The sequence below is a fragment of the Oncorhynchus keta genome, chromosome 4 (assembly GCF_023373465.1).
Source record: "Oncorhynchus keta strain PuntledgeMale-10-30-2019 chromosome 4, Oket_V2, whole genome shotgun sequence".
Taxonomy (NCBI): Eukaryota; Metazoa; Chordata; class Actinopteri; order Salmoniformes; family Salmonidae; genus Oncorhynchus; species Oncorhynchus keta.
In genome coordinates this window covers 30,491,212-30,515,635 of record NC_068424.1, presented here as the reverse complement: position 1 = coordinate 30,515,635, position 24,424 = coordinate 30,491,212, and the positions used below count along the sequence as shown (strand labels likewise).

General features: G+C 43.3%; 1 long non-coding RNA gene across 1 annotated transcript in view; it reads left to right on the top strand.

The window, feature by feature from the left end:
- LOC118373355 (uncharacterized) overlaps positions 1 to 17,889 on the top strand; it is a 45,833-nt gene extending 27,944 nt beyond the window's left edge. Inside the window, exons 2-3 of the long non-coding RNA XR_004823406.2 lie at positions 11,610 to 11,716; positions 17,704 to 17,889. This is a non-coding gene — a long non-coding RNA (uncharacterized LOC118373355). The remainder of the gene's footprint in view (positions 1 to 11,609; positions 11,717 to 17,703) is intronic.
- The last annotated feature ends 6,535 nt before the right edge of the window (positions 17,890 to 24,424 follow it).

The following is a 24,424-nucleotide window of genomic DNA, read 5'->3' as shown; positions in this document are numbered from 1 at the left end:
TGGTTTATTAGTTAGGCAACCTGAAGGTTCAAATGCAAATCCAAGTAGCAGACGACTCAAATTAGATCAATCAAACTTGTATTATGCTAAGCCACTTCTATTTCACTGACTTGTCATTCCCTGGCCTGCACACCGAATATCAGCTCCTACCCTGAGACGATATCATTTATATCATGCAACATTTATCATGATGTACCAGAGTAGGTAGCATGGCCTGAGAATCTGTTTTGGAATCACAAAAGGAGTAAAGATGATAAAATCAGAAAAACATCTCGATTATCTACAACAGCAGAAGGATCATTGAACCGACCACCCGTTAATCATAACAAATGAACTGTGGGAAATGTCACAGCTGTCTGGAACAGCTATGCATATCTAATCAACTTCAAAGACAATGCAAGTAAGGCTGTGACGGTCATGGAATTTTCGATGACGGTAATTGGCCAGGCGTATGACCGCGGCCTCCATAATAACCATTCGAAAAGCAAAGATTGACGCTTGCCCTAGGAATAGAATGACTAGAACGAGTATCCCCATTCAAGTAAATTATGGCATAATGGGTGGACTGGTGGGCATTGCCAGTGTAAACATGTGAGCAAAGCAGGAAGTAAAAGCAGGAAGTGTAGCCTTCAATATGTACTGTACTTTGTTGATTCAACTCAACTGACGTTACAAAAATTACATTCCATTGCCACATGAGCCACATCAGTTGACATAATTTGAATGAACAGTCTACATTACCATGACAATTATTGCATCACTATACCAGGCAGCCATTGCAAGTGTACCCATGAGTTTACCAGTCAAATTGCCAGGGTTAGAGGTTCCAAGCCCATTCTATTCATTCTATTTCTATGTGTGCTGCTGCTACTGCTGCTGCATTGGGGGTGTTTGCTACAACACCTTGCTTGTTTCAGCAAGGAGCAACAAAGTTTAATCTTGTTATTCAGAGTCCATGTTACCACAGAAATGGACTCAACTGCACAGACGCCCGGCCGTCCTGTCTTCAGTCAGCTGTTCGTTACCCTTTTTTTTTTTTTATAGCGCAGTATTGGTTGAAGCTCAGTGTTCAATTCAAATCTCCCTACCATCATATCTAAGCCAATATGACACCAATCTCTCGTCATAAGCCATCTGTCTGTTACCGAGAACCACATTTTTCAAATTTTTGGACCCAGAACTAGCTCAATATCTAGGCATCGGATAAGAACGAGTGTAAAGAGTGTATAAAGTGACCATTAGACTTGCTACCGTTTGAACTGCATACGCTTCTAGGGTCAATGTTGTTTATTACATTTATCGCTTTAGAAAGGGTAATGGGGATACCTAGTCAGATGTACAACTGAATGCATCTTCCGCATTTAACCCAACCTCTCTGAATCAAAGAGGTGTGGTGGGTTGCCTTAATTGACATCTACGTCATCAGTGCCTGTGGAACAGTGGGTTAACTGCCTTGCTCAGGGGCAGAACAACAGTTTTTTTGACTTTGTCAGCTCAGGGATTCGATCCATCAACCTTTCGGTTTCTGGCCCAACGCTCCCACCTGCCAGGCTACCTGCCGCCCCAGAACCAACTATGTGCTACCTTTTTGTAGCATTTCTGACAATGCTAACATATTTTCAGCCTAATCTCAGAGTTATAACACCGCTGCTTGCACCATGCTGCCAGTCATAAGAAGTGTATTCAGACTCTTTACTCAGTTCTTTGTTAAAGCACCTTTGGCAGCGATTACAGCCTCGAGACGTCTTGGTTATGACGCTACAAGCTTCTCACACCTGTATTTGGGGAATTTCCCCCATTCTTCTCTTCAGAACCACTCAAGTTCTGTCAGGTTGGATGGGGAGCGTCGCTGCACAGATATTTTCAGGTCTCTTCAGAGATGTTCAATCGGATTCTAGTCCGGGCTCTGGCTGGGTTACTCAAGGACATTCAGAGACTTGTCCTGAAGCCACTCCTGTGTTGTCTTGGCTGTGTGCTTAGGTCGTTGTCCTGTTGGAAGGTGAACCTTCACCACAGTCTGAGGTCCTGAGTGCTCTGGAGCAGGTTTTCATCAAGGATCTCTCTGTACTTTGCTCCGCTCATCTTTGCCTCAATCCTGACTTGTCTCCCAGTCCCTGCCGCTGGAAACATCCCCACAGCATGATGTTGCCACCACCATGCTTCACCGTATGGATGGTGCCAGGTTTCCTCCAGATGTGACACTTGGCATTCAGGCCAAAGAGTTCAATCTTGGTTTCACAGACCAGAGAATCTTGTTTCTCATGGTCTGAGAGTCTTTAGGTGTCTTTTGGCAAACTCCAAGCAGGCTGTCATGTGCCTTTTACTGTGGAGTGACTTCCATCTAGCCACTCTACCATAAAGGCCTGATTGGTGGAGTGCTGCAGAGATGGTTGTCCTTTTGGACGGTTCTCCCATCTCCACAGAGGAACTCTAGAGCTCTGTCAGAGTGACCATCGGGTTCTCGGTCACCTCCCTGACCAAGGCCCTTCTCCCCCGATTGCTCAGTTTTGTTGGGCAACCAGCTCTAGGAAGAGTCTTGGTGGTTCCAAACTTCTTCCATTTAAGAATGATGGAGGCCACTGGGTTCTTGGGGACCTTCAATGCTCATCTGTGGGACCTTATATAAGCAGGTTTGTGCCTTTCCAAATCATGTCCAATAAATTGAATTTACCACAGGTGGACTCCAATCAAGTTTTAGAAACATCTCAAGGATGATGAATGGAAACAGGATGCACCTAAGCTCAATTTTGAGTCTCGTAGCAAAGGGTCTGAATACTTATGTAAATAAGGCATTTCTAATTTTTGTTTTAAATTTTGTCTTGATGTTTTCACTATTATTCTACAATGTAGATATTTGTAAAAAATCAAGAAATAAGTAGCTGTGGCCAAACTTTGAACTGGTACTGTATACATATATTTATTTAAATGTTTGTTGTGACAGTTATTGTATTTTCATGACGGTCTTCATCCATAACCTTTCGTTACGCGGTTATACGCTTAATCGTGCCAGGTTTAAATGCAGTTTCTCACGGAAATATTCCCTACATTTTCCATAAAAACATTCTTGGAAATGCTTGTGGTTTGGAACGTGGACCACCTGAGGGGTATTTTCCTAGCCTATGCTGTTAAAAAGGAAACCGAGATGTTTCATTTAAGTTTTCCATGAAGTGGATGTAGCATACAGTATGTCAGTGAGTTTAAGTGGATGATATCAGTGCAGTGCCGGGAATTATGTCATCCCTTGTGCCTCAGTGACAGTTGTGCTTCTGACTAACAATCTCTCATTCCAGAGGAAGTACACATTAGGAGGAGAGAAACGGAAAGACCCGGATTCCTCCAGAATGACAATAGGGTTATTCATTTGTCAGGAAGGAAGCGGTCTCTTGTAGAATGCTAATGTAAGGCTGGCTGTCCATTTATTTAATTTGCGTGGGGACACATGCTTAAAGACTGGAAGTGGATGAAAGAAGCATAGCCTAATCACAGAGAGATGCAGAAAATATAGAATATAGCCTTTGGGCCGAACTGCAGAACAATTGGTCTTGTATAGACGATAAGGGCTGTGATGTAATCTACTCTATGGGTACACCGTGAACTCTGTATTACAGTATTATTAGCTCTCTATATGACTCAAATTAAATAGACACTTCACATGTGTAGTGTCTATCAGATTCTAATATATATACCTCTTGTCGTTGATTCTCTGTGACATCTCCAGCGCCATAGACTTATAAAATGGCATGAATAATCCACATAACAGTAAAGAGTTACCGGACCCTAGAATATTCCGTCTTGTCTACCATTATTTCATTTTCACGACCCTATAGAGGAGAAGAGGTAAGCCCTAAAATATACTTTGGAAATCGTATTAACTGTAGAATCATGGTCCGTAAATGTGTCAATGGAACATACACAGACATATATTGTGCACCAACAACGAGCCTGATTGAGCATCAGAACGTTTCTATACACTAAATGCTCCTTTCTTCCTCTTCTCTGTATCTTTGTATCTCTTTAGAAGAAAAACCCTTCTCCATTCATTCTAGATCTGCAGCTGTTGAGTAGGGTGGCTGTCTGTCCTTCATGTTTTACGTCCTGAATTTATCGCCCTCAGCTGTAGAGAGACAACCTTAAACTTTGTCTTCTATAGGATGGCCACAGCAGCTGCCTGGGATGTCCTCGCTGGCTCCTCATGTAAAAGACATTGATGAAAACGACTCAGGCCCTGAAAGTTGATAATGCTCTAATTTGACATGGCATCAGCTGTTAGTGAGGTTCTTATCTAGTTCTGTTGGTGTTTAGACCATCACAAATTAGGAATATAACATGGATATAGTTTTCCTTGGATGTTAATTGTTGTGGAGCTTTAGTTTACCACCCATTGGTAACTGCTGTATTTCACTGTCTTAGGCTGCGTTTACACAGGCAGCTAAATTCTGATCTTCTGCCACGAATTGGTCTTTTGACTAATCAGATATTTTGCCGATAATTGGGCAAAAGATCAGATTTGGGCTGCCTGTGTAAATGCAACCTCAGTGTCTTGTTATAGTCTTCTAGGGCAACTGGTTGTTAGAGAAGAAAAGCTGCATACATGTATCCAATCATAGACAGGTTGTAACTCTCTTTCCGCTAGCTATAGTTTAAGATACAACACTGACTGAACACAGTTGGGTTGCCCAGCGTAAACAAAGCCACATGCAGATATACGCCCATTTGTGCAACGTAATCATGTAAATCACATGCTAAGAGACTACCGTGCTACCTCTGTCTCTGCTGTAGCTGTGTGGGCTTTGGCATCAGAAGAAGGACTCATGCTTTTACGAGGCAAGCAGCTGTGAGGGACAACATTAGCCACGCTGACTCATTACACAGAGTGGCCTGAACACATTGGACCAATTTATTCCCGGTATTATTGGCAGCAAATGCAGGGAAACAGTCCTGGCTGGTTGTCTTATGGTTTTAGGAAATCCACATAAGGGGGTCTTGCGACTCCCTTCACCCCTTCCAGCTCTCTATCCTGGCCCTCTCTCTCTCCCCAGGCTGTACTGGAGCAGCTGTTGGCCAGCATGTCAGTGGGTAATCCCTAGAATAGAGACTACTAATGAGGCCTGAGCTCTTCAGGAAGACCTGGCCCTCAACTCTCCAGAGGAAAAGCCACATCACACAGCCCATTAAGTGATGAGGTTCCCCTGCTGCCTCCGGGGGTCTCCTGGGGTATCCGAGGGGACAGGGGGTCAATATGACGTCAGATCACATCCATAAAAAACATGGATATTCTGTTCAATCTTTTGCTCAAGTTGACTGATATTATTGCTCATATGTGGTCTAGTTTTGGTAATCAGTGGCTGTATCTCCTAGGCAATCAGCAATTAGTACAGGAGGTGTGCTCTTCACCTCTGCTAGGCAATTAGCAATTAGTGTTAGTACTTCAGTCTCCCCTGTCATTGGTGGTCTCGTGTGCAAAACTAAGACCGTTCAGTCAAGATATTCGAGGAAGGAAAGAGAGGAAGGTGCCACACCACCCTCTCACTTGAGTATCATAGCTGGTTATTTTCTGATGGTCTCATTTTGCTCTTTTGTAGCATTGTCAACTGCACTATATAGACAGAAGTATGTGGACACCCCTTCAAATGAGTGGATTCGGCTATTTCAGCTGCACCCATTGCTGACAGGTGTATAATGTCGACCACACAGCCATGCAAACTCCATAGACAAACATTGGCAGTATACTGGCCCATACTGAAAGGCTCAGTGACTTTCAACGTGGCCCCGTCATAGGTTAAATGCCACCTTTCCAACAAGCCAGTTTGTCAAATGTCTGCCCTGCTAGAGATACCCTGAATCAACTGTAAGCGTTGTTATTGTGAAGTGGAAACGTCGAGAAGCTCAGCTGTGAAGTGGTAGGCCATACAAACTCACAGAGCGGGACAACCGAGTGCTGAAAATTGTATGTCCTCGGTTGCAACACTCACTACCAAGTTCCAATCTGCCTCTGGAAGCACCGTCAGCACAACTGTTTGTCAGGAGCTTCATGAAATGGATTTCCGTGGCCGAGCAGCCGCACACACACCTAAGATCGCCAAATACGCAATGCCAAGCGTCAGCTGGAGTGGTGTAAAGCTCGCCACCATTGGACTGGAGCAGTGGAAATGCGTTCTCTGGAGTGATGAATCACGCTTCACCATCTGGCAGTCCAAGGGACGAATCTGGGTTTGGGGGATTCCAGGAGAGCGCTAACTGCCCCAATGCATAGTGCCAACTGTAAAGTCTGGGGTTGTTTTTCATGGTTCAGGTTAGGCCCCTTAGTTCCATTGAAGCGAAATCTTCACGCTACAGCATACAATGACATTCTACATGATTCTGTGATTCCAACTTTGTGGCAACAGTTTTGGAACGGCCCTTTCCTGTTTCAGCATGACACAAAACGCTCCTCTCCCTGTAGGCTTTACAGATGTTCCCCACCCCTTGGCTGCAACCCTTCTAATTTAATGTTCCCTCCGCGCACAACGTGGAATTCCTGGTCTCCGGCAGCGTTTGGAACTGCCGCTCTGCCGTCAAGAAGGTCCACTTCATCTCAGCCTATGCTGTCCTTCAGTCTAGACTTTTTTTTGGCCCTGACGGAGACATGGATCACCCCAGATAACACTGCTACTCCAGCGGCTATCTCTTCATCTGACTAGTTGTCCTCTCATAGTCTGAGAGCATTTGGATGTCGCGTGGTGGCACAGGGCTACTCATTTCTCCTAAATGGGATTTTCTCTTTTCTCCCTCATTCACCTGTCCATTTCCTCATTTCAATTCCATGCTGTCACTTGTCCACTCAAGCTCAGCATTGTCATCTATCGCCTACCAGATGCCCTTAGAGAGTTCCTCAATGCGCTTGACACCTTCATAAGCACATTTACTGATGATGGCTCACCGCACATTGTACTGGGTGACATCAACCTTCCGATGCCTGCCTTCGATTCATTTCTTTACACCATTTTCTTTCTGTGTCTGCAACACGTACTCTCACAACTGGTTTTCCAGAGGGCTCGGTTCTAGGCCCTCTTCTCTCTATACAGTCACTCGGCTCCATCTTATCCTCACATGATCTCTCCTATCATTGCTATGCAGATGACACACAACTACTTTTCTCCTTCCCCCCTTCTAACACCCAGGTGTTGACACGCATCCCTGCGTGCCTGTCAGATATCTCAGCTTGAATGTCGGCCCACCACCTCAAGTCAGAACTGCTCTTCCTCCCAGGGAAGGCCTGCCCACTCCAAGACCTCTCAATCACGGTTGACAACTCCAGTGTCCCTCTCCCAGAGTTCAAAGAACCTTGCGTTACCCTGGACAACACCGTTGTTCCCTACAAACATCAAAGCAGTGACTCGCTCCCGCAGGTTCGTGCTCTACAACATCCGCAAAGCCTCAACATTGCACAGGAAGCGGTGCAGGCCCTAATCCAGGTAGTTGTTGTCTCCCATCTGGATTACTTCAACTTGCTGTTGGCTGGGCTCCCTGCTTGTGCCATCTAATCCCTGCAATTTATCCTGAGCGCCACAGCCCGCCTGGTGTTCAACCTTCCTAAATTCTCCCATGGCACCCCGTTCCTCCACTGGCTTCCAGACGAAGCTCGCGTCCATTACAAGACAATGGTACTTGTCTACGGAGCAGCAAGAGGAACTGCCCCTCCCTACCTTCAGGCTATGCTCAAACCCTAAACCCCAATCTGAGTACTCCTTTCTGCCACCTTTGGATTCTTGTCCATCCCACCCCTACAGGAGGGCAGCTCCCGCTCAGCCAAGTCGAAGCTTTTCTCTGTCCTGGCACCCCAATGGTGGAACCAGCTTCCCCCTGAAGCTAGGACAGCAGAGTCCCTCCATTTTCCTAAAACATCTGAAACCTTAACTCTTCAAATAGTATCTTAAATAATCCCGCAGCATCCGCACCCCCTTCTCCTATAATCTAACACGCACACTTTTTTACCCCCTACGAGAACTGACTTTGCTGATTGCTACTTTTTTAAGGAAAAATAACTTAAATATGTGGTTGTCCCACCTAGCTATTGTTAGATGAATGCACTAACTGTAAATTGCACTGGATAATAGTGTCTACTAAATGACTAAAATGTGAACATAAAATGTAGTGTCTTCCTGTGTGCTGTGCACTGATTTAGTCGTTCCGTGTTAACTGCTTTATGGTGGTTTAACAGGTTGACCAAAGTGGATAGTCAGTCAGTGAGGTCCTCTAAGCTGTCATCAACCAAGTCATAACCTGAAGATAATTTCCGCTGTAGGGGGAGGGAGGAGGGGAGTTGAAGGGCTCCCTCCCCAGGGTGTTAATCTCCTCTTATGAGTAAAGAGCTTGTTGTCGATGACTGACGGGCACCAGATCACGGATGGATGGTGTGGCGCTGCTGGACGGGCGGGGACATAGATACGGTTGCACATTCCGTTGGTGTCATGTTACAGCTGAGATATGAAGCACCTGGCTGGAGTTGGACGAGTTCAGTAACTGATCACTCGAGGGGGCTGACATGGCTTTCAGGGAACTAGTTGAAAGCAGATCACCGTGAATCCCCTCCCGGCCGCCCCACTCTCTGAGAGGAGACAACTAGAGTGGGACCAGGAAATGTATTTTCTCTCCGATACAGGGCCATTTGTCACTCAGTATTGGAATTGTGAGAAGGTTTTATGATTCAATGCCCGCCTCCATGTCATTGCTTATCTGAATCAGTGAAGAATGAATCTGTACAGCAAGAAGCAGATTTCCCAATAGGTGGGCTGTAAAAAAGAGGTATAAATGCCCCTTTGACTTCACTGTTCTGCTCCGTAAAAAAAAAGTGTGTGGGCTGCAGCCAAAGCCTTCCTCCTCAGGGCAGCCTTTTAACACCATTGTTATCAGGTGACCTGCATGAATCAACACCACCAAGTCAAAATCGGATTCCCCGTTCCCACTGAAGCATGGCATAGTAAAGGAAAGGCACTCTGTCACCTTGGCGGGAAAGCTCCTTTGATGCTTTAAACATTAATTAAGCAGTTTCAGTGTAGTTATTCTTTAACGTTTTATACTTCCTGTGTGCAGTCTGTGTGCGTACAGTATCTACAGTGGAGCTGATAAGTAACACACGACAGACTACATTGTGTGCGAGGGTATGTGGGTGCACAGTCGCTTCCCTGTTGTGTGCTTAATGCGTATGCTTCGTTGCTGCATCTACATGTGACTGGAGACTTCACCTCTGTGCTAGTTTAGCCAGGTCACTCATAGATACCACCCTGACAGAAATAGGGTGCAATCATCACGTGAGTGGGGACAGGGCACAATACCAGTTTGGTCCAGTTTTAAAACGACGACCACTCCCCTTACTCACACACATTCCTTTCAATACTTTGTCACCCTCCTGAAATACACTCACACTGAGGTGTAGCCGCCATATTTTTACAATCAGACAGCTGCCCAAGCAGTCACTCCCCTGAGGGGAGGCGTAAAAGTGCCCTGCATGCAGGACAATACTGGAGTCAATGAATATGAGTGAAAATACGATTTGTGGAGGGAGTCTTGCTGTGAGTGAAGGGTTTGTTGAGCCTACTTGATTTGACTACTGTATATCGTAACCCTGGGGAGACACAGTGTGTACCATCGAGCCACATTAACATCCACCACTAGAAACCAAAGACGTGCTGTTATATTGCGCTCAACACGAGCAAAATGTTCCTAACAACTAAGTGGATACTGAATCCTGACATTAAATGTTCATATGTACTTTTTAAGTTCATTCACGGAATATTGTGTCATAATTCAACAAAAAAAAAAAGATTTATAGCATGGGGTAATAAAGAGATGTCCTTGAGACTGATGATGTCACCCACAGAAAATGCGTGGTATGGATTCCATTCTGCAAAGAGTTGGCCTATTCCTTGAAAAATATGATTGAGAAGGCAAACAATAACCAAGAACATTGTTTCCCAATACCCGAACAAACAATAGTGAACCAACGGTGTGTCTCACCATTGTCAAGATATGACATGTTCCTCGACAACGGTGTGAGTCTCACCGCTGTCAAGATATGACATGTTCCTCATAGGCATTCCAAAAGTGATGTTCCCTTCAGCTAGGTGTAGCGTAAATTAAGCAATTTAAAAGAACAGAAAGCTCATTACATTGTATTTTCTTTTTGTCTCCTCAATGCCTTGATTTGTCTCAACTCTCCTAACCCCATGTATGCAAGAACACGCTTGTCATTGGAGGACATCAGCACATTCTGAGTTTATGACCACCCAGAGCTGTAGAACTAGCTGCTCTGGCTATTCATTTGCATTTTACTGTGCAGACCTGTCAAAGGCTAATATGTTTGAACTGTTGCATGGATCTATAAAGGAAATAGGTTGCCATTTGGGACGCATGCTAAAAGTGTGTACACCCTTTGGCCTTTAAGTCACTAAGGCTGGGTTTAGACTGATCTATATCAGTCATCGGTCTTTTGAAAAAGTACTGGCACCTGTGATTGGTCAAAAGACCAATTAGTGGGAAAAAGATCAGAATGTGGCTGCCTGTGTTAATGCAACCACAGTTCTGCTTTAAGAGGGCTGCTTTTAGACCAGGGGATAAAATCTGCCCACTCTCATTGAAGCCATGGACCACGGTACTGCAGGCATTATTAGCAGAAAACAGCATCCCCATTATAGTGAATGAAAAAATGACAATCTTCGTGGTAAATGTTTGTGTAAGCAAAACATTTTTTTGAAGACAATCATGGTATCAATAATTTATTCTACACCAGATGTATGTCCTTGAACCGATTATTTAAAAAATCGCCCACAGATTAAGTTATTAGGATAATTAAGTTGCTAATGGCAGCCTGCAGTACCACGGTCGGCCTTCAACTTGAGTTACCTAATGAGAGGGGGCAGCACTGAGCTAGCCTGCAACGTCACTTCCTGGAGTAGCTCAAACTGTGCATGATATGTCTCCATGAGACCCCATTTTAACCGACCTAATTTGGCTTCAATGCGCTAGTGACATAGGAATGAATGGTGTCACATGGTCGATGGCTTTGTCCATTCATGTATACAGTCATTGGTTTACAGTGCTTGACTTAGAATGAAATAGGTGTCGGTACTCATTTTGGAAGCCAGTACTGTTTATATTTAGGTGCAACAGCTCCACAATACTTTTGATAATGTTCTATAAGAAGAACAGGAGCTCAAGCAGAGAACATTATAGGTGCCGGTAGTCCTGCATCTAAAATGTAGGTGCTGGAACTCGTGCCCAAGTCAAGCACTGTTGGTTTAGACAGGCTGCCCAAGTCTGATATTTTTTCACGAATTGGTCTTTTCACCATTTAGATCTGAAAAAGATCTGATGTGAAAATATCTGATTTGATTTGTCAAAAATATCAGATATGGGCTGCCCGTGTAAACGCATCCTAAACGCAGCCGAGGAGTGATTCATAAATCAATATGAAACTAGGGCCAAGTGCGAAAGACCCAGACAGTTCTTCTGGTAAACGGTTAACCTTAGATTGAGCAGCTTTAGCATACACACTCATATAAGTAAGGAGGGTAATACTTTCACTCTTGCTTTATTGCCTTTGATGAGTTCATTTTTCTCTGTGTTTGCAGGAAGACTGTTGAAGACCCTTCCCGCTCTGCTCTACTCAGCTGTCAATCAACGAGGATCAGCAGATTTCTAATGAAAATGACGACACCTCGATGGAAGTTATGAAAAGGTGAAAAAAAAGCATAAGGGATTTGTTTATGGTCAATATGTGATTTTATGTTGTCATGTCTGTCCCTTATATTATGTCAATAGTCTGCTGTATGATAGGAAACCAGCCCCAGAGAGTGTACCTATGAATAAAGTCAACTAAAAGAACTCAGACATTAATACAGACACACTCTCACATACACGTACCACAAATCCCCTCATTAACACATTACCAGAAGTGATTTCACTTCACACCTCGTCAGGAACCTGACCCCAGGTCTAGACAGGGTTTGAGGGACGTCCCGAGGGAATATTTAAACAGTGGTCATCACCTGATTGCTGATCTAGGATCCGTTGTTCCTTTTAGATCATAATGAATACGATCACATGGACAAGGCGGACCTGATCCTAGATCAGCACTCCCACACAGAGACACTATGAATACAGGCCCAGGGGTTTTATGAGGGTCAGAATTAAAATAAAAGAAATGAATAAAAAGGAAAGAAATAAGTAGCTTTGTGTTGTTGCACGCTGCTCACTTCCTCTTTTCTTAGAGTCATGCTGATGTTGAAGACCCACCCTGAAACGGTACACTGTGAACTGTGCTGTGACCGGGAAGTACCTAATGTCACAAATATCATGTACAACCAAATCCACTTACCACAACCTTATTCTCGTGAAAGGGACAGTCCATATACAAAGTCCCACCTACCGAAGCGAACGGTGGTATGTGTGTACTATACAGAAAGTGCTTCATTATCATAGTCTTGGGGAAAGGGTAAGCAATAGACCATGCACTACTACATGAAAAATGTATTTATCCTCATAATTCCCTAACAGGCAGGCCTGCAAAACCCATGGGGTCTATTCAATGATGTCATATTGACATCTATTACGCTTAAGATAATTGAACAAAAGTCCGTTCTCAGTGGAACGGAACACTGGGATATAAAAGAGGATATGATAAGTTGTGCAATGTATTGTTTTATGGGGACTGAGGTCAGTCCCATGTATGTACATGTACGTACGCGTGTGTGTGTGTGCGCGCGCGTGCGTGCGTGCTCGGGCACGCATCTCTGTCTCTGTGTGTGTGCCTGCATGTCTGTGTATGTATCTCTGTGTATCTGTTTGTCTGTGTTTGAATGACAATGGTACAGTATAGTTCAGTGTTTCCCAAGCTCAGCCTTCTTGCATGTTCCCCCCCCCTAACACTACACAGCTGATTCAAAGCTTGATGATTAGTTGATTATTTGAATCAGCTGTGTAGTGCCAGTGTAAAAAACAAAACATGCACCCCATGGTGTCCAGAGGACTGAGTTTGGGAAACCCTGGTCTAGGCTGATATATGTTGAGGCCATGCTCCTGCTGCCCGCATTTTCCACTTTTTATTGCCTGTATTTTCACTTTTTATTGCCTGTGTCCTGAATGCTTTGTACTCCTGTGACTGGTCGGTGTCAGTAGCTGTCACGTTCCATCCATCTGTACTAATCAGTCTTTGTCAATCAGAAAGAGACTGGAGCAGAATGCTTGAGTCTGAATAAATCTCTCACTTTGGCAGAAGTTCATTTGACTGTTTGTTTCTTACAGGCAGCCAGCGTTCATTCTTTACACTGAACCAAACACTGACACTGAACCTGGATTTTCTGTGTGACTACCTTCTACACTCTTAGAAAAAAAAGGTGCTATCTAGAACCTAAAAGGGTTCTTCGGATGTCCCCATAGGAGAACCTTTTGAATAATAATTTTTTGGTTCCAGGTAGAACCCTTTTGGGTTCCATGTAGAACTCTTTTCAGAGAGGAGTCTACCTGGAGCCAGAAAGGGTTCTCCTATTGGGACACCCGAAGAACACTTTTGGAACCCTTTTTTCTAAGAGTGTAGATAGACTTGATAGACCATATGCACTTACAAAAGTGTCACAGTAACATACAATACATACAAACCATACCCTCACCTGTGCACATTCTCTTAAAACACGAGAGTTAAACAACATCTTTCTCTACAGTTACAGGGATTTTTATACCAGTCATTTACAGATTACATTGCAGACACACGCTTGTTCAAACATGACACAAAAATGACTCACAAAATGGATTATTTTAATTCCACCCCACCCACTCCTTAATCTCCATTATATAACTTTCACTAAGGTACTGTAAATTCCCCAACAATAGATGTTGCCTTTGTACAGGAAGCCACAGAACCACAGAAGATGTCTAGATTAGACACCTCATTTTGTTTCATTGTGCTCTCCCTCGCTCACTTGCTTAACTTTTAAGTTCAATTGGATCCGAAAGAAAGTGAGAGAGTTAAACAAACAGAGATCTCATTAAAAGACACCGCTGTCAACTCCATCCTCCCACTCCTTCCCTCCACAGGGGGACTGGAATGTCCTGTCATCCATTTCCTCCCACTCAGAAACACTGTGCTGGTGTGGTGATAGCATCTAGAGGTACAGGATCTAGGTAATGAATGAACTGGGATGCCCACACACTGACGATGGGACCCTGGACAACCTGACACCAAGTATGGAAAAGGATGACTGACTTTCCCACCAAAGTCCCGTATCATCGGAGGTGGCTACAGCCGATTGAACACACACACACACACATTCTCACATTCCACACAGGCAGATGCCTTGCCACACACAGGACTCAAACCTACACTGACATACTGTGTACACAACTTATCCAACTTGTGTATGCTGTGTTGCGGCATTGCCGTGGGTGACCGGTTTCTTTCCCCCCAGCAGCTGCTCTTGGTCTTATTAAGGTGTTCCTGTAACCTGTACTGTATAGCAGCTGAAGATAGTCTACCCACACAGTCTATTTGATGAGTTTAGGACTCACTGAGGGAGATTCTGACGATTAGTGATTGAGAAATCATCTCCCTATGGTGCGGATTCATTTGAGCTCTTACTGGAAGGATCTTTATGTCAACTGAGAGTGAAGATATAAGTACATTTTGCCAATAACATTTTGTCTGTGTCTACATGTTTGTGGTACAAACCAAGGCCTAATAGGAGATCTAGCTTTACAGTTCTCACATTTCCTTCCCAATCTCTGTGAATAGAATCATGTTCTATTGTTGCCTAACCTGTTTCAATGGGTTGGCTTAACATACACGTGCAGTGCAGGGAGCTAATTATGACAGCAAAGGAGGAGAGGGGATCAGCTCTCACACTGAAAGGCATATTTGTGTTAACACTGTTGCTATACTCATACATTACCCTACATTATCTGTCCATGATCTGCAGTGGTATGTGACTGAATTTCCATACATTTGATAACAACAGTTTCACACTGTGAAGCATATACGTGTTCACGCTATTCACAAATACATGTAGAGTATATTCCTACATTATCTGTAACTTAGCCGTCGTGGAAGTGGACTGAATTTCAATACATGTGATAATGTCTATGTTATCTTGATTTCAGCCATTAAATCAAGGCCTTATACAGGGCAGGGTCATTGTCACTATTTGAGTTACAAGGGTCAAATCAGGGTCATGTCTGTTACTCGCCCCGGCAACACAACGTTAAAGGAAGAGGTTGTTATGGCACATGGCACATGAACATACTCAGAATGTCATAAACAAGTACAACAGCCACCGTGGGGAAAAACAACTGCCCTTCACCATCTGGCCAGTTCAACATAGTCTAGATTTACTTAGTTACTACTAAGAAAACAAAAAATCCTGGCGGGGTTCACATAGGCTTGCAATGTTGTTTTGATTATTGCTTTGAAAAAGTCGCTAAGATTTTTTTGGGTTGCAATCGTTACAAAATAGCTATTATTGACATAGGCTGTGGCAAAGCTAGCCAAAGAGCCATTTTACTGGATGAAGTTGAAGTCCTTTTTGAAAGTATAATGCAGTTGATTTATGATGTCGACACAAACATTATATTAAGCAGGACATTCATATGAGCCTTACAATTCAGTGATTGTCCAGAGGTAGTGTGAAATGCACACGTAAGCAACATGTACATTTTTGGGGTTGGTGGCCTATGAGAACTCCCCTATGTTTTCCCTCACAGTGGGGAAATTGAGTGCAGCAGGTGAGAAGGAACGTAAAATGGCCCAAACCGCAAGATATCCTGCTGTTCATTTCAATGGTCATTTTGATTTGAATCACTTAATAACTGTGTAACAGCATGTTACGACAACGATAGAACTGTGTTAGAGAACAGGTACACAAGGGAACTTTATGTAAAGCATTGGTATTCAGACCAGAAGGTTAATATGTATGCATTAAGTAGTGATTATATGTACAACAATGTAAATGTTAATAATAATGGTGGTTAACAATGGCAAAATAAATGACAGAATGTACTGTAAAAGTAGATTTTATACAGTGTAACCACTCTCTTCACAACCCCCCCCACCAATTAGAAGTCACATAAGAGTTGTGAGGAGTTTTAATCCAGCTAAGTGATAGTCCACTCTTTGATGTCAGGTCAATACCTCTTACGCGGAGGATGAAAGAACAAAACTTTCTTGCCAACAATCAATCTCACAATGTATGACCATGTAGTGTTTTAAATGCAGCTCTTTATCAGCAATAGTGACATTATGGATGAAATCAAGCTTTATCGCTCAGGCAGGAAAAGGCTGGGCTGTCTGCCTCTCTCTCTCTCTCTGATCACGCTCACTGCCTTTTGATGTGGCCCTCTGTTTGTTCACCAGCGCCAGTGGTCTGCGCTCCCATTGAGCAATCTGCCACTGGCTAAATCCCTTTCTCCTCGCTGGGCAGCAGCAGCATTGTTTGCCTTTACACTAGGAGGTGTGAAACATGCAGTCTCATTCACACCTCCCCAGCGCCAGTCCTTTTTTTTTTTTTTTTTTTTTTTTTCGTCGGCTCCGCTGCCCAGTCCACACCTGAGGTCAGACACTTCAACCACTGATCGTAATACCTCTTTACCGTGACCCAGTATTCTGTTGTGAAGCCACTCCGAAAGGTGAGGTGCCCATATTAGGACATCCTCAGTCTCAGCATGAGTTATTTCACATTCGGCACTTCTTTCAGTCAAATTCAAATGTGGGTCTGCAATGAGAATGCTTCATCGACAGCATAGCTTCTCACTTTGTGACTAGTTTCACTATCAATCGGTAGAATCTACTAAACTGCTTCTGTAATAAATGTTGGCTTCCTCAAAAAAGCTCCACATTTTCCCAAAATAGAGACAGAGCTAGCCTCTGTATTTCATGTGTTGTATGGAGAGAAACTGTATTTATGTGTCCGAAACATCAAAACAATTTTCTCAGCCTAATTCTTACATTATCTGTCTATTGAAGTTCAGGGTTGTGAGAGACTGCTAAAGTTTGAGTACAGTATAAGTACTAGTCAATGTCTCAGGCAACAATCCAAAGCGTTCACTACAAGTGATATGGATCCCAGACTGAATGGCAACCTTGTAATTAAAGATCAAATATTTATCTGAGATTTCAACCCCCCCCCCCTCCCCCTCTGAAAAAAAGAAATATATATATATATTATTGTTGATATTCCATTGAAATTCATTGAGCAGCACACTGTATACAGTATTTTGTATTGATAAGAGAAGTTACACTACTCGTCCTTCACCACCATCTGAGACATTTGCTAAGCTCAAACACTTCCTAAAGCGGAAACCAAAACCTCTGAGTTCAGTTCCTCATAGCCTGAGGACTAGAACTTACACACCATAAATGGAAGAGAGTTTCATTCACAAATTGCACTTGGTCAGACCTAGACATAGAACATGGAGAAGAGCTGCAGTGCTTGCCAACAGCCTGGGATTTGTTTAATTGGGCTTATAATGGCACTTTTGTAATGACAACGTGCATAACTTCTCACACCCTGATCTGTTTCACCTGTTCCCGTGATTGTCTCCACCCCCTCCAGGTGTCGCTTATTTTCCCCAGTGTATTTATCCCTGTGTTTCCTGTCTCTCTGTGCCAATTTGTCTTGTATGTTAGTCAAGTCAACCAGCGTGTTTTTCCCATACACTTTTTCTATTCTCTTTTTATAGTCCGGTTCTGACCCCTGCCTGACTCTGGACTACTTTCCTGCCTGCCTGATCATCCTGCCTGCCCTGACCTCGATTCTTCCTGCCCTTCGGTACCTATTGGACTCTGATCTGGTTTTGACCTTTTTGCTTGTCTACGACCATACTCTTGCCTACCCCTTTGGATTAATAAACACTGTAAGACTCCAACCATCTGCCTCCTGTGTCTGCATCTGGGTCTCACCTTGTGCCTTGATATAACTGTTAAAATGCCTTGATATAACTGTTAACATGGTTTCTCTTTACAATAATAATTAGAAAACAAAGAGTGGGAAATAGATACACAAGTATGTGGACACCCCTTCAAATTAGTTGATTTGGCTATTTCAGCCACACCCATTGCTGACAGGTGTATACATTTGAGCACACAGCCATGAAATCTCCATAGACATACTGTACATTGGCAGTAGAATGGCCGTACTGAAGAGCTCAGTGATTGAAGAGCTCAATGTGGCACCGTCATAGGATGCCACCTTCCCAACACGTCAGTTTGTAAAATGTCTGCCCTGCTAGAGCTGCCCGAGTCAACTGTAAGTGCTGTTATTGTGAAGTGGAAACGTCTCGGATCCACAACAGCTCAGCTGCAAAGTGGTAGGCCACACAATCTCTCAGAACGGGGCCGCTGATTGCTGAAGCACGTAGCGCGTAAAAGTAATTTGTCCTCGGTTTCAACACTCACTACCGAGATTCGAACTGCCTCTGGAAGCAACGTCGGCACAATAACTGTTTGTCGGGAGCTTCATGAAATGGCTTTCATTGGCGGAGCAGCTGAACACAAGCCTAAGATCAACATGCGTAATATGTAAAGCTCGCCGCCAGTGGAAACGTCTTCTCTGGAGTGATGAATCACGCTTCACCATCTAGCAGTCCGACAGACAAATCTGGGTTTGGCGGATGCCAGGAGAACACTCCCTGCCCCGATGCATAGTGTCAACTGTAAAGTTTGGTGGAGGAGGAATAATGGTCTGGGGTTGTTTTTCATGGTTCGGGACTAGGCCCCTTAGTTGCAGTGATGGGAAATCTTAAGGCTACAGCATACAATGTCATTCTGGACGATTCTGTGCTTTCAACTTTGTGGCACCAATTTGGGGAAGGCCCTTTCCTGTTTCACCATGACAATGCCTCTGTGCACAAAGTGAGATCCATATAGAAATGGTTGGTCGAGGCCGGTGTGTAACAACTTGACTGGCCTGCACAGAGCCCCAACCTCAACTCCGTTGAACACCTTTGGAATGAACTGGAATGCTGACTGCGAGCCAGGCCTAATCGCCCAACATCAGTGCCCGACCTCACTAATGCTCTTGTGGCTGAATGGAAGCAAGTCCCCACAGAAATGTTCCAACATCTAGTGGAAAGCCTTCCCAGAAGAGTGGAGGCTGTTATAGCAGCAAAAGGGGGACCATATTAATGCCCTTGATTTTGGAATGAGATGTTTGACGAGCACCATGTAGTGTAGGTTGTTTTAATGTATGCTCTCTTTCATTGCTAACGCATACAATTTGACTTTTTTCTTCTATCAACAGTTGGCTTATGAATTTTTGAGAAATCACATTCTGAGTGGACAGTGTCTTCACAATGATTCTATGTTGTACCAATTACCCTTCTGTGAAACCACATTACTCATCCCTTTGTAGTTTCACAAGCGTTTAACTCTAAGCCGCGGTATCGGTTTACAGTTAAGGTGCCCTAACTTTCTGGGAGCAGAATTTTTTTCTTGCAGCATCTTAGTCATTTGAATCTAAACAAACTGGTGTTTACCCAATGAGAGCAGAGTGGTTAAAACACTGTGGGTAATGTCAAGGTATTGGCCTTGGTCTGGCAGAAAACCGACAATATACAATTGCATTAGTGGAAGAGAATTATGATCATTAAACATTGTTAAAGGGACATTAAAAGCCTCCCATTTTTCCTCTTCACGATGTAACCAAACCATGTGCATTAGTTAACTTAAGATCCATGGGGTAATTATTGATGGGAGAGACAGGTAGTGCTGCCATGACATAGACTGACTGACCAGGTGAATCCAGGTGAAAAAAATGATCCCTTATTGATGTCACTTGTTAATATCACTTCAAATCAGGGTTGATGTAGGAGAGGAGACAGGTTCAAGAAGTATGAAGTCGTTTTTAAGCCTTGAGACAATTGAGACATGGATTGTGTATGTGTGCCATTCAGAGGGTGAATGGGCAAGACAAAAGATTTAAGTGCCTTTGAACGGGGTATGGTAGTAGGTGCCAGGCGTCGGTTTGAGTGTTGCGACTGCAATGCTCCTGGGTTTTTCATGCTCAATAGTTTCCTGTGTGTATCAAGAATGCTCCACCATCCAAAAGACATCCAGCTAACTTGACACAACTGTGGGAAACATAGGAGACAACATGGCCCAGCATCCCTGTGAAACGATTTCGACACCTTGTAGAGTCCATGCCCAGATGAGGCTGTTCTGAGATCATGTCCATGCCCAGATGAGGCTGTTCTGAGATCATGTCCATGCCCAATTGAGGCTGTTCTGAGGTCAAAAGGGGTGCAACTCAATATTAGGAAGGTGTTCCTAATGTTTTATCCACTCAGTGTAGTAAAAGTGTGATAAATAGTACAGTAGTGTATAATTAATCACAATACTTATGGCTCACTTAATCAAATTGTCTTAAGCCTAATTTATACCTTACGCACATACGCAATGCAAGTATGCACTACGCTAAATAAAATGTAGCATATGTGTGCAGCAACACAATTTGTAACCTGACACTCTTGGCAGGGTTGTCATGTTGCTTAGCGAAATGCGTTCTTGCATTGTGTACTTACAGAAGGTACAAATCAGGCTGTGCCAGTCTCTACCATCACTGATTCCTCACCAACAATAGATAGATGAGTCTTCACCTTGCAGTGAGGATAGTGAGGACCCTGTACAGTGATATAAATAGAACATACCTATTAAGCATTTTGTGTCCTTACCAGCTAATCCTCAATTAAATTGGCCTCTCAGAACGCCCCTCATTTAATCTCTTTATTTTATGGATCAGGTTGTAGCTGGCTTGGCTGCTGTTTCTATGATACACTATTAATATCAATGTGTGTATGCAATGCCATGCAACCTATTCCAATTTTATGTGTAAATCGTGCAGCCATTGCATGTTTTAGGTGTCGTGTGTGTGTGTGTGTGTGTGTGTGTGTGTGTGTGTGTGTGTGTGTGTGTGTGTGTGTGTGTGTGTGTGTGTGTGTGTGTGTGTGTGTGTGTGTGTGCGTGCGTGCGTGCGTGCGTGCGTGCGTGCGTGCGTGCGTGCGTGCGTGTGTGTGAGGTCGTCCAGTGCATATACTTGGCAGGAGCATGTGCTCCAAGTATGCCCGCTCCCGATTCAAACCCTAATGCAGGCTGATACTTGCTCCCTCCGACCTCGCTGATCCGCCCACATGTGGGAACTCACTCTCCAGGAAGCATGCATCACTGGCCTCCATACTCAGCCTGGCTCTTTTTATTTCATTTAAACCCATCACTTTGTTTGGGTTAGGAAGGTTTCTTAGAATAACACGTGCAATGGTAAAACATAGTAAAAGTTCCAATGTAAATTCAAACAGTGGTTTTTAATCAGACATTTTGGTCTTCTTGGCTTCGAGGCTCACAAGGCTACGATAACTGAGCTAAGAAATGTTAGCATTGTTCACGCACACTATACTGTTCACACACACTATACAGGCAGGAGGCTTTCAGAACTGTATACCTCCCCACTTCCAGCACATCACTGTGCTTTCAGTGAGTCACTTTTCATCAACTGACTAGCGTTGCCTCTTGAACTGTTGCCATTTCCTACTCAAGTGAGAATGTCCAAATGACAGTATGATTTGATCAACACAGCTCTCTATTTTACTACACAGACCGCTATTTTAGACTTCTAATGGACCCTTGACCTTTCCAAGGCTTTTTCAGATCTGTGGTTTTGTCAGTTGGCCCGTCAATGTCACCAATCAAAGGTTTTTCCTGTAAACTAATAATGGGTTCAATTTGGCATGTTTTAGGATGTTTAACACCCAGGTGTTATTGTTAAATATTAAAGCATTAAACATCTCACTAAAAGCTTCACTCGTACATAAGTTATACTTCAACCTAAAATGGTTCTCCAGTAGATTATTGAGAAAGGTCCATCATTTGTTCAAAGATTTTTAGTTGTGCATTTATTCAGATTACAACTTATCCTTTCCGACTAATTGAAAAAGTAATTTTGTTTAAAGCATCAGCCTTTCTTAATTAAACAAGTCATACAAAGCTGGTTACAATTTCAGATTTATCCCCCAGAAAAGATCCAAACTTACAACTAACTGCAGCATTATCACAAAAATGGAGGACTCAAGGGGAAGAGGGAGAAGGTAGGGAAAAATGTTGTCTGCCAAATATTAAAGATACAAATTGGCTGAAAAGGATTGGCATAAATAGAGAAATATACCAGTTTCCTTTGACGACAAACATGTTGACAGCTGCGCCAAACAGGTTGTAAAACAAATGGGAAGTGATTTTCAATGTACTGATTCCATGGCACATGGTATATGAACATACAAAGAGTTTTTCAAATGAAATGATTATACAAACAGAATACTATATATATGGGGCATACAGTAATCTGATTTTGCTGCGAAGAGACAGAATGACCCGATCATTTATTCTGGTATTGCCCCTAGGTAGCTTGTTTCTGGCCAAAACTTAGCCTACCTGGTTAAATAAAGATGAAATAAAATAAAAAGATACAGGAATGTTTCAAACATCCCAACGTTCACTTAAAATGAGCCTTACAAATAGCAGTGATGGGCGATTTGGAAAGCCATAGTCAATCAATCAATAATATAATAATACTCGTATCACAATCTGTGGATACTACACTAATAGAAATGTTCAAAATGTATGTGAAACATCACAGAAAAATATATGGCACATGGAAACCAACCGAGAGTTGCTTATGGTGATAGGTGGGATGTGGGATGGGTTCGCTAATGTTTTATTGTGATTGCTGTATATAAAAGTAACTTGCACGTAAAATGTGTATGTAAAAGGTATGTATATGTAGCAGAAAATCTGTAAAAACAAAAGAGATATGTCCTCCAAAAAGGGCTGGTGGTGAATGGGTTAATAAAAAATACATGTCAAAAAACCACCCAGGTGAGGTGGAAGTGAGACCATAAATGCCTGTTTTCAAAATCAGTCTGCCTGGTTGTTTCCGTGTCACCAAAGGATCTGAACACCAATGTTGTTATAATCTGGAGTGAAAAGAAAAGACCACGCTGGTGGAAATGTGTGAAACAAAACTGATACAAACAAAGGCATTTTTCATTTCAAAGAAAGCGCAAGACTCGCTATTAATCACAATACACAGGGGGGAGAATGATGGAAATGTTCTGTTTATTATATATTAAATATAAAAAAAAAGTGCCATTTGTGGAGGTTGACTCATTGTTAGGGGGAGTTCATCCACTGTGTATGTATATTAAGGGCCATGAGCTACCGACCCAGGGATTCCCCCTGGTCCCAGGGATTCCACCTGGTCATTCACCCTGTCAGATCTACTGACAGCTCTGATATGCATCAACACTTAAGCCAACTATTTTTTTCCCCCTCATGTCAGTTTCCATTTGATGACTTTCTGTAATAAAAGATGACAGTGTCAAGAAACATGTTTCAAACCATACTAGCTACTAGCTAGCACAGCCACCAATGTCCTTGTTTACATCCCTGTTAGTGAGCATTTCTCTTTTGCCAAGATAATCCATCCACCTGACAGGTGTGCCATATCAAGAAGCTGGTTAAACAGCATGATCATTACACCGGTGCACCTTGTGCTGGGGACAATAAAAGGCCACTCTAAAATGGGCAGATCTGTCACACAAAACGTTTGTTTTGAGGTAGCGTGCAATTGGCATGCTGACTGCAGGAATGTCCATCAGAGCTGTTGCCAGAGAATTTAATGTTCATTTCGCTACCATAAGTCGCCTCCAACATTGTTTTTTGAGAATTTGACAGGATGTCCAACTGGCCTCACAACTGCAGACCACGTGTAATGGTGTCTTGTGGGCGAGCGGTTTGCTGATGTCAACGTTGTGAACAGAGTGCCCCATGGTGTGGTGGGGTTGTGGTAAGCTACCGACAGCGAACACAATTGCATTTTATCAATGGCAATTTGAATACACAGAGATATTGTGATGAGATCCTGAACGCCATTGTAAGGTCATTCATCCGCCTCCATCATCTCACGTTGCAGCATGATCATGCATGGCCCTATGTTGCAAGGATCTGTACACAATTCCTGGAATCTGAAAATGTCCCAGTTTTTCAATGGCCTGCGTACTCACCAGACATGTCACCCATTTAATTGATTTAAACTGACTGATTTCCATATCTGAACCGTAACTCAGTCAATTCTTTGAAACTGGTGCATGTGTCCTTTATATTTTTGTTCAATATATTTTATTCAAGTGGGCACGGTAGTGCTGTAGGAAGTGATGTAGTTCCTCTATGCCAAACTGACATTCTACTACCTACAGATGCTGTAAAGCCGGAGCATTTTAAACATTGTGGGAGGCAACGCGGATGTCTGCAGAGACAAGTCATCCAGGACGTGTGAATGTTAGTTAAGCAAACCAACCATCACTCAAGTCGGCGTTCAAACGTAACCGTTGAATTCTGGAGTCAGTAAAAGACAGGCTT